Genomic DNA, 15,970 nt, shown 5'->3' with positions numbered 1-15,970 from the left:
GTGTTGTACAGTGGAGTGGTGGTTTTTCTTCACTGTCACTTTTATTGTATTAAAATTGAAAATATTTTACTGTTCTTATTTTTGGATCATATGGTCTAAGATTTAAAAAAAGAAAAACAAATGGAAACAATGACTTTTTAAAAAACAGTGTAAGCACAAGAACCTTTGGTGGTAATATCTATTGAGTCCTGTTTCTGATGTTTTGAGCCCTAACCCCCTAGAAAACCATCCTAAAAGTTGCTCAGCCCCTCCACTCCCACCAAGGTCATTGATAGTGGAGGATGCTCAGCACCTCAGAGGTGGTTCTAGAGCCGATGGCACTTGTGCATTTTTGTAATATTTGACAAAGGGGGAACTTTTCTTGATTCTCAGTGGTTATCAATTTGTATAATGAAGCAAGAAAATTGATACTCCTTGTACTGCAATTGTATCCTGCCTAGTGTAACGCCCATCTCTTCTTATACATGTACATGTTTGATTCATTTTTCAATTTCTTAAGCTTTTCACTTCAATAATTTCTTACTGGAGGGAGTGTCAAAGGTTAATTAAACATTCTGTTAAAATGTATATCGTCTTATACATTTTAATTTTTGGTTCACTTTCAATTTTAAGTGCTCTTTTCATTCTATTATTGCCAAGGCCTTGTGTATGGTATAATGTGATTATGCAGTGGCATAAGTTGTTGCATAATTATCTTTTTTGAATTTGCTGCATACTTAGTCCCCAGCATGTGTTTTCATAATAAGAAAATAAATATATATTTTAGTCTGTATGTTCACAAGGAGGGGAATCTAAATGGTAAATGAACACAAAGTCTTTGGAGTCTATGGACAGGCTGAAACAGTAAATCTGAATGGTGTAAACTGCCTGGACGCTTCAATGAGGTGTTGATTCTGAAACCTGATAGGGCTACTTTAAATGTCAGTGAAGGTAACTATTTTACTGGTGATCATTATAACTGAAACATCAAACTCTTTCCCGTGGTTGTTAAGTGCAGTTGCAGATATTGGAACTGGGGCACCATGAAGGAAGCTAATTGTTAATTGTTGCTGTGGTGAAGAAGGAAGACATCAATTTCCATTCCTCAAACATAGTCATAAGGGACACCCTACTGATTGTAATGTGCTGGACCAAAAGTTGGAAGCAGGGCTTGAGGGAGGAGTGATGCAGAACTCAGGGACACTGTTCTTTTTTTTCCCAATACTTTCTTTCTTTATATGCTTTATTTCTAGCCAAACTTTTACTTTTCTCTTCTCCAAACTAACTAACATAATTCTGGTGTTTATATGGAAGCTCTCATGCCTCGAATTATTGTGTAGTCCTTCTCTTGACCTTTTAGAGTTCTATTATGACTTTTCTCAGATGAAGGGACCAACTTTAAATGCAGGATTCAAGTTAAGCTCATCACATCAATTTATAATTTCATTGTATTTTCGGTATTATTTTCTGTCCTCTGAAAACAATTGATCCCCTTCTAAAATCATTGGAATGTCTCATCTGAGAAAGGAGAACAGGTTATGTGATTCCTTATTTCCTTTTGGACTACCACCGTGCATTGGGAAAACAGCTTCATTGAGATTTTCATGGTGATTCCTACAGTTTTTGCTTTGCTTCCCACACACCCCTCCCCTGAGATTTTATAAGTAAATCAGAACTCATCAGTGTGTGCAAACAGTTTGCAGTACATTGTCTGTCTTAATATGTATTACCCTGCATTGTATCTTATTATAGCTCCCATCAAGTTGCCCAGTTGTTCTATGTTTGTTGAGTCTTTCTGGGATATGTGAAAATTCTTTCTAACCTTGAATAATAAATATGTTTATTTCTTCAATAGAATTTAATATCTCACTATTTGGTTCCTTTTAATTGTTGTTTATTAATATAGAATAGCCACTATTGAGTCTAAATTGAACTGCAAAGCAACTGATATTGGGGCTGATGTGGAGGCTCGGCATCCTGGTGACAAGTCTGAGATTGTCATAAACAGATAGTTAAGGGTTAATGTCTCTTTTACCTGTAAAGGGTTACAAGCAGAGAATCTGGACCACCTGACCAGAGGACCAATCAGAAGACAAGATACTTCCAAATCTCGGTGGAGGGAAGTCTTTGGTTTGTGGTGTTTGTTTGTCTATTGTTCTCTCTGGATTCTGAGAGTAACCAGATGTACCTACAGGCGCTCTAATTTTCTGTTCAAATAGTGAGTATAAGTACAAAGGCAGTTTAGTCTTTTTGATTGTTTTCTTTATTTGCAAATGTGTATTTTGCTGAAATAATTTTAATGTGTATTTGTGCTGAGGGGAAGGCTCCTCTCTAGTGTCTATAAGCTGAAAGACCCTGTAACATTTACCATCTAAATTACAGTGACAACTTTTCCTTTTTTTCTTTCTTTTATTAAAAGTTTTTCTTTTTGAGACCTGATTGATTTTTTTTCCTTGTTAAGGCTCAAGGGAATTGAGTCTGTACTCACCAGAGAACTGGTGGAAGACAGAAAGAGAGAAGGGAAGGTGGAATCCCTCTGATTTAGATTCATGGAGCTTGAATCTGTATTACCTCTTGGGGAGGGGAAAAGAGGAGGGGGAAAGGTGCATTCCTCTCTGTTTTAAAATTCAAGGAGTTTAAATCACAGTAATCTTTCAGGGTAACCCAGGGAGGGAAAGCCTGGGAGAGGCAACGGTGGGGGAAAGGGTTTACTTTCTTTGTGTAAAATCCAGGGGGTCTGTATCTTGGGGTCCTCTGAGAAGGTTTTGGGGGGATCAGAGTGTACCAGGCACTGCAAGTCCTGGTTGGTGGCAGCACTACAAAATCTAAGCTAGTAATTAAGCTTAGGGGAATTCATGCTGGTACCCCATCTTTTGGACGCTAAGGTTCAGAGTGGGGGTTATACCACGACAGAGATTCTTGCAGGGGAGTGCAAAGGGCATACGGCCTTGAGAACACTCTTTTAAAGGGTGCAGCATTGTCTTCTCCAGCGAAAGGCCTCATCTGCCAAGGGACGTTAGGTCTGTGACTCCTCTCCTCTATCTCCATTCATTTTGAGCAGACTATCACCACTGATGAGCTAGGTATCTGGAGTTGTGGTTGTTGAGCACAAGAACTAGGATTGTGCTCTCAGCACTACTGCTGACTTGCTTGTAGGTATGCATCCCCTTTGTCCACCCATACAGGGCTGGGGACAGTCTGGCCCTTGACCTCTTCCTACTCTGTCAGCTGACTACTTAAACATATTCCCTACTTGCTATCTCTTGGTCCATGACAATACTTTACCTGTCATTTCTGCATTCTGTTTACTCTTAAAGATTCTGTAATAAAAGCTTTTTGGAAAGACTAGAGAATATAGCTAATAGTTCTGTTCTCTTATGTTTGATTAACTTTTTCAAGGCATTCTGATATGTCAGTCACAATTTCCCTTTGCACAACCTGGGCAGATTTTCTCTGTTGTACTTTATTTTCTCAACTATTTTTCTTGATACCGAAATAAGACTTGCCCATCTCTGTAATGCCTAGGATCAATCTTAAAATCTTTTTTTGAAACTTGGTACAATTCTAACCAGCCTGCAATTCTCTAATGAAGCAGCTCTTATTAATAATAGAATACATATTTTGATAAGACTTTGACCTTATATAAAGGGTTCATTTAATCTTTGGAAGAGATTAATTCTGTTCAAATTAATTTTAGATGTTCCTTTATATTACTTTACACAATTAATGCATTTGAACAGTGGAAACTATACGTCTTTCAAAACACTCTTCAACCTACCTTCATCTTCCTATTTTTTAGGATATAATTACAGACACAACGGGGCCCATTTTCTCTGTATAGTGATCTGTGTTGCAAATCTGAGTGTATATTTAAGTTCTAGCTTTGTGCCCTAGAAGGATAAACATCTTTTCTATTCTTATTCTTCCAAACAACTACAACCGATGTGAGAGAGAATGGCATAGTACACAAGTGACATGGCCCACTGAAGGATGCATCACTATGCCATGCAGTCAATTTGGAAGGGAAAAATTGCAATTATTTTCCAATTACAGCTAGCCTGTGTTCTTTTCTGATATACAATGTGAGAAATGTCTACAATTCCAAAATTCATTGTTTTTCAAGGACGTGACACTTTATCCATTACAAAGCTTTGATCTAGGTGCCATTAATATTTATTAAACTATCTTCTCAATTATAAGCCTAAAGCGGAGAAGTGACATCAGAAATTACCAATGTTCAGCATTCAGATTATTACACACAGTGAAATCACAAATAGCAAGCTCTGTCTTGAAAATACAGTGGAAGACAGTTTGAAAATGCCTCTTAAAACAATGTAAAAATGTTTTTTCAGATAAATTCAGGGGCCTGTTTTCCACGGGCTGTTTTCCTTTATTCTTTTTCCTGGCTCATGTTATAACTGGAAGTATCACTGCCCTGGCTTCTGATCCTCACTCCAGCCTTCTTGAAGCCTAATTCCACAGACCTTCCCAAGGCAGGGGAGGGGCGTTCCATGGCCTCCACTGCCAGCCTCCATCTTTTCAATAGATTTCCTGTCAGTCTGGTGGTGGGGACTATGTATGTGGCATAGATATTTTTCCAGCCCCAGCCACCCTTGCATCACCTCATGTACAAATTTCCAGCCTTCGTGGATCCAGTACACAAAGTGGAGAGTCTCCAGAAATGGCAACTTTTCCCATTCTTCTCTTCATGTGGCTCAGCAGGACAGCCTGCCATTGTAAATTTTTAATGTATCTCTTTTTTGAAGTATCTGCATTTGCACTGGCTTGCACATCAGGTGTTTGGGTGATATTTTGACTTTGTTTTTCAAGATACCAGAAACAGTCTGATTCAAATTAACTTTGCATAATTCATTTATGCATAATAACTAAACTGCAACTGACCTCAGGGTCTCCATAGCATTCTCAAGAAGAAAACATATTCAGGCTCTATCAGTTTGTATGTCTCATGCATAACGTATAAAATGTACCTGTCTTAGCAGTAATCTTTGTAATTTATCTTTCAGTAAGTTTAGAGAGTATGTTTAAAATGCTACAGAATGAATCCTTATGGTTTAAAACATCTGCATTTTTTATGTTTAAAAAAACCCCAGCATGAAAGGCAAGAAAACGTACTTAGTATGCTCTAATTTAGCATATAAATTGCTAAGCTCATATAGCCTGAACTAGTGTTTATCATAGCAAGGATATTGCTATCTTAAATAAAAACAATCCCTATAACCTTTTGCACAGACTATGTGTTTTTAACAAAAAAACTACAACAAAAAATCCTAAATAGATGCCCTTGGTCACAAATCTACTATATGTTGACAATTGATTGTTTTGCTTTTAATGAGCTCATGAGTTTTTAACTCTTCCTTGACTATGCCCATCTTCCATAGCAGAAATAGCAGTCAGAACTCTGACACCATGATCTATTCAACACTACTCTCCCCTGCTGCAAAAAACAAACACCCTGTAGCAAAGAGACAATTCAACCAACCAAGAAAAAAGAAAAAGAACAAACTAAGTAGTTTGTAGTTGAAAAAGTAGATCCAGAGACTCCATTAAGTCCACCAGAGACTTTGTTACTGATACCAATATTATGTGGAAAGGGGTCGGATGCTATGGTGCTGAGTGGCAGTGTAAAGCCTAGAGCTACAGAAATAGATTAGAAATGCTCCCGTTCCTGCTCCAGTCAGTGGAACTTTTAAAACTGAATTAAGCGATCAGCAGGATCAGACCCTAGATGCTTTAATGTAACCAGAAACTTATATTATGTGGCCACAAAGGAGACTAAAAAAAGTGGTGTCTTAAAGGAAGCAGATAGGTGATGGAAACTGAAAGAAAACCTGAAGGTAATATATTAATAAGGATTTTGTATTTAAAGGCTTATGCCTTCAAAAAAAAGTCTCCACTGCATTTTATTATTGAGATGAATTTAGAAATAAACTTTTTTTAAAAGTAAAAATAATTCTAGATGGAGATTTATTTTTACTTAGCAGTTTATTGAAATATTGCAGAACGTGGCCTCTTTATTTATGTCACAAATTGCATAAAAGCAGAAACAAATAAATGATCCGAACATTTTATGTATAATAAAAATATAGGCTCTTTTCCTGCCCTTAATATAGCATATGTTCATTCCTTTGCTGATTCAGAGGTGAAGCGAGTATCATCATCTGTTTAAAACTCTCCAAGTTGGGACCAAGCTAGAATATAAAATCCCATCTGAGATACAAATGACCAACACCTGCCAATGGAGAAGTGCTGGCTAATGAAGTTTGTGCTGTACTCAGATAGCTGTAACATATGCTTAGTCTATTGTTTCAGGTGGAATGACGAGGAGAGCAGAGCCAGGTGAATAATTAATTACAACTAATTTATTCAATGAATTTCTGCATCTTTTTCTATTTGTGAATTGTCCATGAGCAGACTGTGATTCATGCATGTGAATCCATCATTTTAAAAGTATTTGCAGGATAATACTTTTTGCAAATGCTTCTAGCTCTCCATTTATAAACAGTTTCTTGCAGGTGTTCAGTGTCTGAGTTGCATGGTGTAAAGTATCAGAGGGTAGCCGTGTTAGTCTGGATCTGTAAAAGCAGCAAAGAATCCTGTGGCACCTTATAGACTAACAGACGTTTTGGAGCATGAGCTTTCGTGGGTGAATACCCACTTCCTCAGATGCATGTAATGGAAATATCCAGGGGCAGGTATATATATGTGTGCTAGCAAGCAAGCTAGAGATAATGAGGTCAGTTCAATCAGGGGGGATGAGGCCCTGTTCTAGCAGTTGAGGTGTGAAAACCAAGAGAGGAGAAACTGGTTCTGTAATTGGCAAGCCATTCACAGTCTTTGTTCAATCCTGAGCTGATGGTGTCAAATTTGCAGATGAACTGAAGCTCAGCAGTTTCTCTTTGAAGTCTGGTCCTGAAGTTTTTTTGCTGCAGGATGGCCACCTTAAGGTCTGCTATAGTGTGGCCAGGGAGGTTGAAGTGCTCTCCTACAGGTTTTTGTATATTGCCATTCCTAATGTCTGATTTGTGTCCATTTATCCTTTTCCGTAGAGACTGTCCAGTTTGGCCGATGTACATAGCAGAGGGGCATTGCTGGCATATGATGGCGTATATTACATTGGTGGATGTGCAGGTGAATGAACCAGTGATGGTATCAGCCACACCATCACTGGTTCATTCTGCTATGTACATCGGCCAAACTGGACAGTCTCTACGGAAAAGGATAAATGGACACAAATCAGACATTAGGAATGGCAATATACAAAAACCTGTAGGAGAGCACTTCAACCTCCCTGGCCACACTATAGCAGACCTTAAGGTGGCCATCCTGCAGCAAAAAAACTTCAGGACCAGACTTCAAAGAGAAACTGCTGAGCTTCAGTTCATCTGCAAATTTGACACCATCAGCTCAGGATTGAACAAAGACTGTGAATGGCTTGCCAATTACAGAACCAGTTTCTCCTCTCTTGGTTTTCACACCTCAACTGCTAGAACAGGGCCTCATCCCCCCTGATTGAACTGACCTCATTATCTCTAGCTTGCTTGCTAGCACACATATATATACCTGCCCCTGGATATTTCCATTACAGGCATCTGAGGAAGTGGGTATTCACCCATGAAAGCTCATGCTCCAAAACGTCTGTTAGTCTATAAGGTGCCACAGGATTCTTTGCTGCTTTTACAGTGTCTGAGTTGTTTTGCTTTGATGTATAGATCACAATGTTATATTTCTGTTCCCTGATTAGATTAGTGTTAATGCTCACAATAGCAAGTTTGAAATTCACTATACACAAATGTTCTGCAGTAATGTCTTTGTAATGCGGTATTCGCCCCACACCAGCCTGGAAGGGGTTAATCATGCTGTAAAGGGGCCAATTACCCAGTAGGCCAAAGCTGAGGGGAAAAAATGGCCTGAGTAATCCCCTGAATGATGTCAGGGCCAAGCTGAGAAGGGACAGGCAGGACTAGGATAAAACCAGGAGGCTGGCAACAGAAAGGGGCTGTGGGAAAGTAGTCTATAGTCACTCCCTTGGAGGAGGGAGTTTTAGTTCCCACACCCAGAGAGGCAGGGGAAGCAAGAAGCTGGAGGAAGGAGTCCAGGAAAAGAGCAACAAGATGTGAGGGAAAACAGACCACAACTGCCCAGCTCTAGAGTCCCTGGACTGGAATCCAGAATAGTGGGCAGGCCTGGGTTCCTCTGTTAGACAATGGGGAAGTGCAATTAGGGCAATGCATGAGAAGGCTGCCAGAGACTGTCAGTAGAGAAAGACTTTGATACCTTGGAAAGGGAAGACTAAAATGACCTGGCCGAAAGGCCAAGACATGAAGAAAGAGTACCCTGAGTCACAAAGAACAAGAGAGAAATGGCAGGGCATGCAGTTAGCAGCAGAATGGGGTGTCAGAACTGATTGGAGCAAATTCCCAGACATGGCAAAAAGGAGGCGCTCCTAGAGGTGAGTAGAGCACCCTGTGACAATCTTGAATACTTTGAATATTTCAGCCAGTAACCATGTTTGTAAAAATGTTCTTGGAAAGGAAACAAAAAAAGTAGACATGACAAAACTCAAATTGTTTTTAAAACCTGGACAAATTTAAGTGGGAAGCTTCTTTTGTAGCATTCACTTTGTTTCAGAGGGAAATAACTTGATGCATATTTATGCCTATTAAATCTCCTTGGTTGGCCAAGAAACTCCTGATTTCAGGTGTCTACTCTTTAGCTCCTTGAGCAGCTGATTCATTTTCCTAATTGGGAGAGAAACAGTGCTGGGTGGTAGGGAGAAGTAAGGTGATATATGCCACATCTCTTTGGTTATGGGGTAAAATTTACTATAATGCCTAAGAGATTTAGGTACGCAAACCCCATTGACTATAATGTGACTTAAATAACTTGATCACTCTTAAAAATTTTATGCACAGTCCACTCCAGAGACCTCACTATAGTAGGACTCTAACCTTATAGCTATTGCCTAGAGCATAGCCCCATCCTGCCCATGACCAGAAGGAAATGGTTAAATTGATGTGGATAGGGTGGTATAGAGTATTGTCTTGTCCATATCTCAGTGTCTGTAGGCAGTTGGGGGGAGAGAGGTTTATTTTTTGAGGGTGAGGGAGGCGATAGTGGGCTATGGAGAATACTAAATGTAGGAGAATCTAAGGGGAGAGGGCTCGAAGGGGAGGTGATGGGAAATTCAAGTCTAGGAAGCCAGAAGTGGGATGCAGGATGGAAGGGAAACTCCAGGGTCAGCAATATGGAAGTGAAGGATTTGTTGGTGGGAAATTTGTGTAAAAGATTTAATGTACATTTGTCAGTATGCAAATTGGGGTATTATAATATTTATCTAAAATGTCTGATTTTCTATAGCCAGGTTTATAGCTCCACTGCCAATTGAAATGAACGCTATACCCATTGCTATTTTTATACAATGTTTAACAGACATCTAATAAGTCTGATTTATCAGTCACAGTAATTGATAGTTTGTATAAAATAGCAGAGGTGAAAAGATGAATGCATACATCAAATTTAACCTAGCCCAGCCGTAATGTTTATATAGATTTAGTAATTTAGTTTTAATTGAAAACCCAGATTAGGTGAGTGGTAACGGATGGATTAAAAAAAGACTGATGCAAAATACGCAAATTATTATTTACTGTAAGTGTACCGATTCTGATAATTCACATGCATGAGAACTTGTATGTGTCAGACAGCTAAGGAAGCCAGATTCAAATAACAGAGAATATAGTGTATGTTCAAAATACACTTCGTGCCACAATTTATAGAAATGAATGCTTTGCTGGAATTAGAAGTTCATAGGTCCATCTTAGTCAACGTATACTTACCTGTCACAGTTACTCTAAGTGATCAGAAGCACTGGGGTTCAAATCTCAATCTCTGATAACAGTTATGTAAATGTTTTAACTGAGTGTGTTGGCTGTGTTCCAGACAGGTTTAGAGGCTGCAGACTGAGAGGTATATTCACTGAAAGTAAAAAAATAAGACTCTGAGGATCAGTATTACTGCTGATCTGAATTATTTTTCTGCCAAGAATCCAAAACATTCATGATCAACCTGCCTTCTTTTTGTTTTAATTTTAATTTATGTATAGATTGATGCCAGTTCAGTTTGTATTTGTGTCATGTGATAGCGACAGCAACTGTCAGGTCTGTTTTCTTTTGTTATATTTTGTTATATTTGTTATATTTTGAAGAATACAGTCTTAATATGGACAAAAAGCTATTAAAAGCAGATCTTGAATAAGAGCAGAAAATTTCTAACACACAGTATTATAGAAACGGTTTTTGAGTTTGACTCAACATCTCAATTATCCTTTATGATTAATGTTCCTCATTTTAGACCGTATTTTGCCTTTGCCCTAGGAAGAATTTTTGCTGTAAATAATTTACAATAGTATTGAATTTGGACTTTTTTTGTTTATTTTATTTATTGGATGGTTTTGAATAGAAAATAGTCACTTTTCTGAAAAAGTTTCAGGAAAAGTTATTTATTGTTAGAAGAAAAAGCTTCATGTCACTTGACTCCACTGGAGAAATATTATGCTATGTTATTCATTTTTCGATCACTTCCACACTTATCGGCTATTGGTAGTATGGGGACTGTTGCCTCTTTTTGACTCAAGCAGCTAGTCAAAGTTTGGGGTCCTAGAGATGTTCTAGTTGGAAGCAGAAATTGATGGAGTCAGGTATTGTCGTTGATGCAATCTTGTTTGTTAACAAAGAATGAACAAAGTCCTGAGTGGAAGGCATTTTTATCTAGTGAAGAAAGCAAGACACTAGTAGAGAGGAGATGGAGTCTAAAAATGGTTTGTATAATGACCATCTAATTTTGAACAAGTCAGTTATCCCCTATGTACCTTGCTTTTTCCAATTTTTAACATGGAGACAATATTACAGTTACTACTCACTGGGCTGTGAGAATTAAAGAAGCAATGTTTGAAAATATAAAATGCTATTTAATAATAACAACAACAATTAATTTATTAGCCTCTTGCTTCTTGGAGGAAGAGAGAACAGCACTGCACAGAGAAGAATCCTGCTGTATACAGGCTTCATTGACTTTCACAAAGCCTGGATAGTTCAGATGATGTTCTTATATGTGTGTAGAGTGGGAAAGATTGGGTGAAGTTGGTGCTGTGGAGGGATATTTGGTAGAAGCATATTTTGCTGCAAGTGATGCAAATACAAAAATAAAAAGTAAAGAAGAAGAAAGGATACACAGACTGTGATGGGGTGTCCACCTCGTATATGGCAGAGCAAGTTAAATGAGGTTTAATTAACCTGATAGTCTGTACTTGGAGGAGAGCCAGGTATTGAAAGACTGATTGATGGAGCCCAGCTGAGAAGGAACAGATGAGGCTGGTAGAAAGCAGAAAGGTGCTGTTGAAGAAGTAGTCGGCAATCACTACTTGGAAGAAGGAAGGTGTATTTGGGGCTATGAAGTTAAGTAGTCTGCAGTTACTCTCTGGGAGAAGGAAGTTTGGGCTGGTAAACTCAGAGATGGGGAGCCAGAAGTTTGAGCCAAGAAGCAGAAAGAAGTCCAGGGAACTAGCAACAGGGTCTGCGAGTAAGCAGGCCATAGCTGTTGGACATATAATTCCTGGACTGGACAGAGTAAAGGGCAGGACCAGGTTCCCCTAGCAACCACTGGGGAAGTGGTACAATCTAGGCAGTGAAGGGAAGACTGCCATTTTGGATGGAGAGACTTTGATTCCCTGGAAGGAGAGGGCTATAGCAACCTGGCTGAAAGGCCAAGCCACAAAGACAGAGCACCCTGAATCACAGAAAGAGAGGCAGCAGGGCATGTGAATGAATGACAGAATGGGGCACTGCATGTAGAAGGAGCTAATCTCCCAAGCAACCAGGAGAAGGCACCCTAACGGTGAGTGTAACTAGTTGTGCAGACTAGTACTAATGATATTAGGCTCCACTGGTGAAGATGACTTAGACTGAAGACTAAACAGAAGGATTGGAATGTATTCCCAGGGTTTCAAATCTATACAAAGCTGGCTCAATTCCTTATCCCTCAGGTAGATATATTATGTGTCATGCAGTTTACTGTGTGGATTTTTCAGACAAGATCTTAAAAATTAATGTCTTGGAAGTTCTCTGTTAAGATATATATCTTAGAGAGATGGTTTGGAAGACAGTTTGTCCCGTTGTCTATGTACAAAGTGTTTCCTCACTTCATTGTAGTACAGCCTATTGTATATTGATTGGATGTTGATACTCTACCCCAGAGCCCACTTTACTTCAGTGATGCTGTTTGTATATGATATTCAAGAGGAAGAGTGCTATTTAAATGTAAAATATTACAATGCACTTAACTGGGACAAGCTGAATTAGGATGACTGTTCTTTTGGAACATCTCCCAGGAAGTTGATATTACCTGATAATACTAAATGGCAATTACTGCTGCTTAATCAGCATATTATTACTATAGAATAAATGTATTACTTCATAAAAATTGAATCAAAGTTCCTGGCTAGTTTTGTAGATCTTCTTGAGAAACCAGCCAAATGTCAGTATGCCATGTACCTTTCTAAGTGTAAAATTCTATCAGAAGTTCCCATTTGTATCATACATTGTATTATTTCACAAAGACATTCTAATGGTATAGAGAGAGTATATTTTAGGCAAAAGCATAAGTGAGCAGAGTTAAGACTGAAGTTTCAGTCTGAGCTGCATTAAAAAAAGACACCTTTTGTGTCTTTGGCTTCTTATACTTAGCATTGTATTAACATTTGTTTCTTTGAGGTGGTATCTGCTTAATTTCACTTGTTTTTATGTGGTTATTTTATATCTCAAATAATTCTGAGTCTAATCAGTCCATATGTTCATATTTACATTAGTGTTATATATAACTTCATATATGTTTATATTCACATGACAGCTTTATTTTGCAAGTCTGTAACATTAATAATCAATAGTCTCATATGACAGATAGTTTCTTATAAAGAAGATGTGCCTCTTCCAAGTGATTATTCTTGACATTTCTGAATAACTTTGTCTAGCAATGAGGTGCCTGTGGGCACCATGGGGCCTGCGGGGGCATCTAAATGCACCCGTGTCCTGGCCGGTGGTCAAGCATCCACCGAAATGCTACTGACAAGCGATGTCATCAAGAGGCAGTGCCGCCGAAATTCGGCGGCATTTCAGCAGACGCTTGACTTCATCTGGCACTCACCAGAGGAAAAGGTTGGGGACCACTGGTTTAGCAGCTTGCAGTCCCCTTAGTGCTGTCACTCAATCATATTACAACTCCCCTGTCAAGGTTTTTTCCCTCACTTTGAACTTTAGAGTACAAATGTGGGGGAACTGCATGGACCCTGCTAAGCTTAATTCCTAGCTTAGATCTGGTAATGCGGCCACCAGCCAGAATACAGTGTCTGGCACACTTTCTGTTCCCCCAAAACCTTCTCTGGGGAACACAAATCCAAACCCCCCTTGGGTCTTAAAACAAGGAGAAATTAACCATCGCCCTCCTTCCCCCCCACGACTTTCCCCTCCCTGAGTTGCCTTGAGAGGCTTCACACCAATCCAAACTCCTTGGATCTTAAAACAAGGAGGAATTAACCATCCCCCCTTCTTTCCCCCCACCAATCCCTGGTGAGTTCAGACCCAATCCCCTTGGGTTTTAAACAAGGGGAAAAAAATCAATCAGGTTCTTAAAAAAGAAAGCTTTAATCAAGAAAGAAAAAAGTAAAAATTATCCCTGTAAAATCAGGATGGAAAATGTTTACAGGGTAGTCAGATTTATATAGCCTAGAGGGACTCCCCCCCATCCTTAGATTCAAAGTTAAGGCAAACAGAGGTAAAAATCCTTCCAGCAAAAAGACACATTTACAAGTTAAGAAAACAAACATAAGACTAATCCGCCTTGCCTGGCTATTACTTACAATTTTGAAACATGAAAGACTGATTCAGAAAGATTGGGAAAGCCTGGGTGTACTTCTGGTCCCTCTTAGCCCCAAGAGCGAACAACAAACAAAAAAAAAAAGCACAAACAAAGACTTCTCTCCACCAAGATTTGAAAGTATCTTGTCCCCCTATTGGTCCTCTGGTCAGGTGTCAGCCAGGTTCACTGAGCTTCTTAACCCTTTACAGGTAAAAGAGACATTAACCCTTAACTATCTGTTTGTGACATCCCCATTGCCAGAGGTGCTGGAACAATTTGTATAGTGGGGGTGCTGAGAGCCGTTGAAACAAACTGTAAAAACCATATATGATGGAGACCACTTCAAGCCAGGGGGTGCGGCAGCACCCCTAGTTCCAGCAGTTATGCCTAGTGCCTCTGTTAGTGCCACATGTAGCAATATTAAAGATTTCACACTTCCTGGTCTCTTTGAAATGCAGCTTGCTTTCAGGAATATATCTGCAACCGCTTCCTCCAGTTCTCTGTCAGGTTCCTTCCAAGGTGGAGGGACTCAGGTGTCTTCATTTGACTATTTTTCTCCCATAGATTAAATTTTCCTTTAACTCCACAAAGGTGTGGTATTGTACAGGAGTTCTGGGGAAAGACCAGTCTGTACTTCCTATTTCTAGAGACTAAGGTCAGGACTAAAGGAGTATGTATAATGTGTATAGTAATCCCGAGTTTGGGAGAAATAAGGAAACATTTCTTTAGCAAGCTGATGGCTTTTAAATAATACAGACATTAGAAATGCTAGAAACAGCTTAGTGGAAAAAGTGCAACAGAAACTGTTAGAGACATGTAAATATCATTCATCACATGACTATTACTATATACATATTTAGCATTTTATATAATGTAACAGTCTGAATTATTTATTGAATGCAATCAATTAACTGGGTCAAGATTGACATATATGGTAGTTTAAAAACAGAGGAAACTGAGAATATGTGTGAACAGATGAAAATGGTTCCTGATTTAAAACAAAGAACGTAAACATTGAGTCAAGTTTCAGAGTGGTAGCCGTGTTAGTCTGTATCAGCAAAAACAACAAGGAGTCCTTGTGGCACCTTAGAGACTAACAAATTTATTGGGCATAAGTTTTTGTGGGCTAGAACCCACTTCATCAGATGTATGGAGTGGAAAATACAGTAGCAAGTATAAATACACAGCACATGCAAAGATGGACGTTGCCTTACCAAATGGGAGGTCAGTGTAACGAGGTGTGAGTAACAGTAGGGGGAAATGAATATAGGGCAAATTAGGCTTTGTAGTGACCCATCCACTCCCAGTCTGTATTCAGGCCTAATTTGATGATGTCCAGCTTGCAAATTAATTCCAGTTCTGCGCTTTCACATTGGAGTCTTTCTGAAGTTTTTTTGTTGAAGAATTTCCACTTTTAGGTCTGTTATTGAGTGACTAGGGGGTGTTCTACTTGTTTTTGAATGTTATAATTCCTGATGTCAGATTTGTGTCCATTTATTGTTTTACTGTTACTCACACTTTCTTGTCAACTGTTTGAAATGAACCACTCTCATTACCATTACAAAAGTGATTTTTCCTCCCTTGGTAGCCTACTGTTAATTGAATTGTCTCATTAGACTGATCTCCCACTTGGTAAGGCAACTCCCATGTGCTGTGTATTTATACCTGCTACTGTATTTTCCACTTCATGCATCTGATGAAGTGGGTTCTAGCCCACAAAAGTTTATGCCCAAAAAAATGTGTTAGTTTTTAAGGTGTCACAAGGACTCCTCGTTGTTTTTTTTTGAGTCAAGTGTTTTTGAAGTGAGTGATGCATACAAACTGGTGAGAGGCAGCTCACAGTGTTAACACACTGTTGTCAAAGTCATGAATTCAGGAATGAAATACTGACAATTTGACAACACCTTGCTGACCTTTTAAGAAAACCAAATTGTTTTATCCATATTGTTTTACTGGGGACATATTCTGGCTGTAATGAGAACAATCTCACATTTCAGTGAATAATCTATGTCTATGTTCTTTATGTTAGCAGATCAACATTTTTATCCCCCTTTACTTTTCAGAT

At 38.9% G+C, this 15,970-nt stretch overlaps 1 protein-coding gene across 1 annotated transcript in view; it reads left to right on the top strand.

The window, feature by feature from the left end:
- The window catches only part of LOC115653793 (contactin-associated protein-like 4), a 292,466-nt gene that overhangs the window by 84,849 nt on the left and 191,647 nt on the right, over positions 1–15,970 (top strand). The gene's annotated exons all lie outside the window — the stretch shown is intronic.

Source organism: Gopherus evgoodei, chromosome 6 (genome assembly GCF_007399415.2).
Source record: "Gopherus evgoodei ecotype Sinaloan lineage chromosome 6, rGopEvg1_v1.p, whole genome shotgun sequence".
Lineage (NCBI taxonomy): Eukaryota > Metazoa > Chordata > Testudines > Testudinidae > Gopherus > Gopherus evgoodei.
The sequence above is the reverse complement of the archived record's forward strand: the minus strand, read 5'-3'. Positions and strand labels throughout refer to the sequence as shown.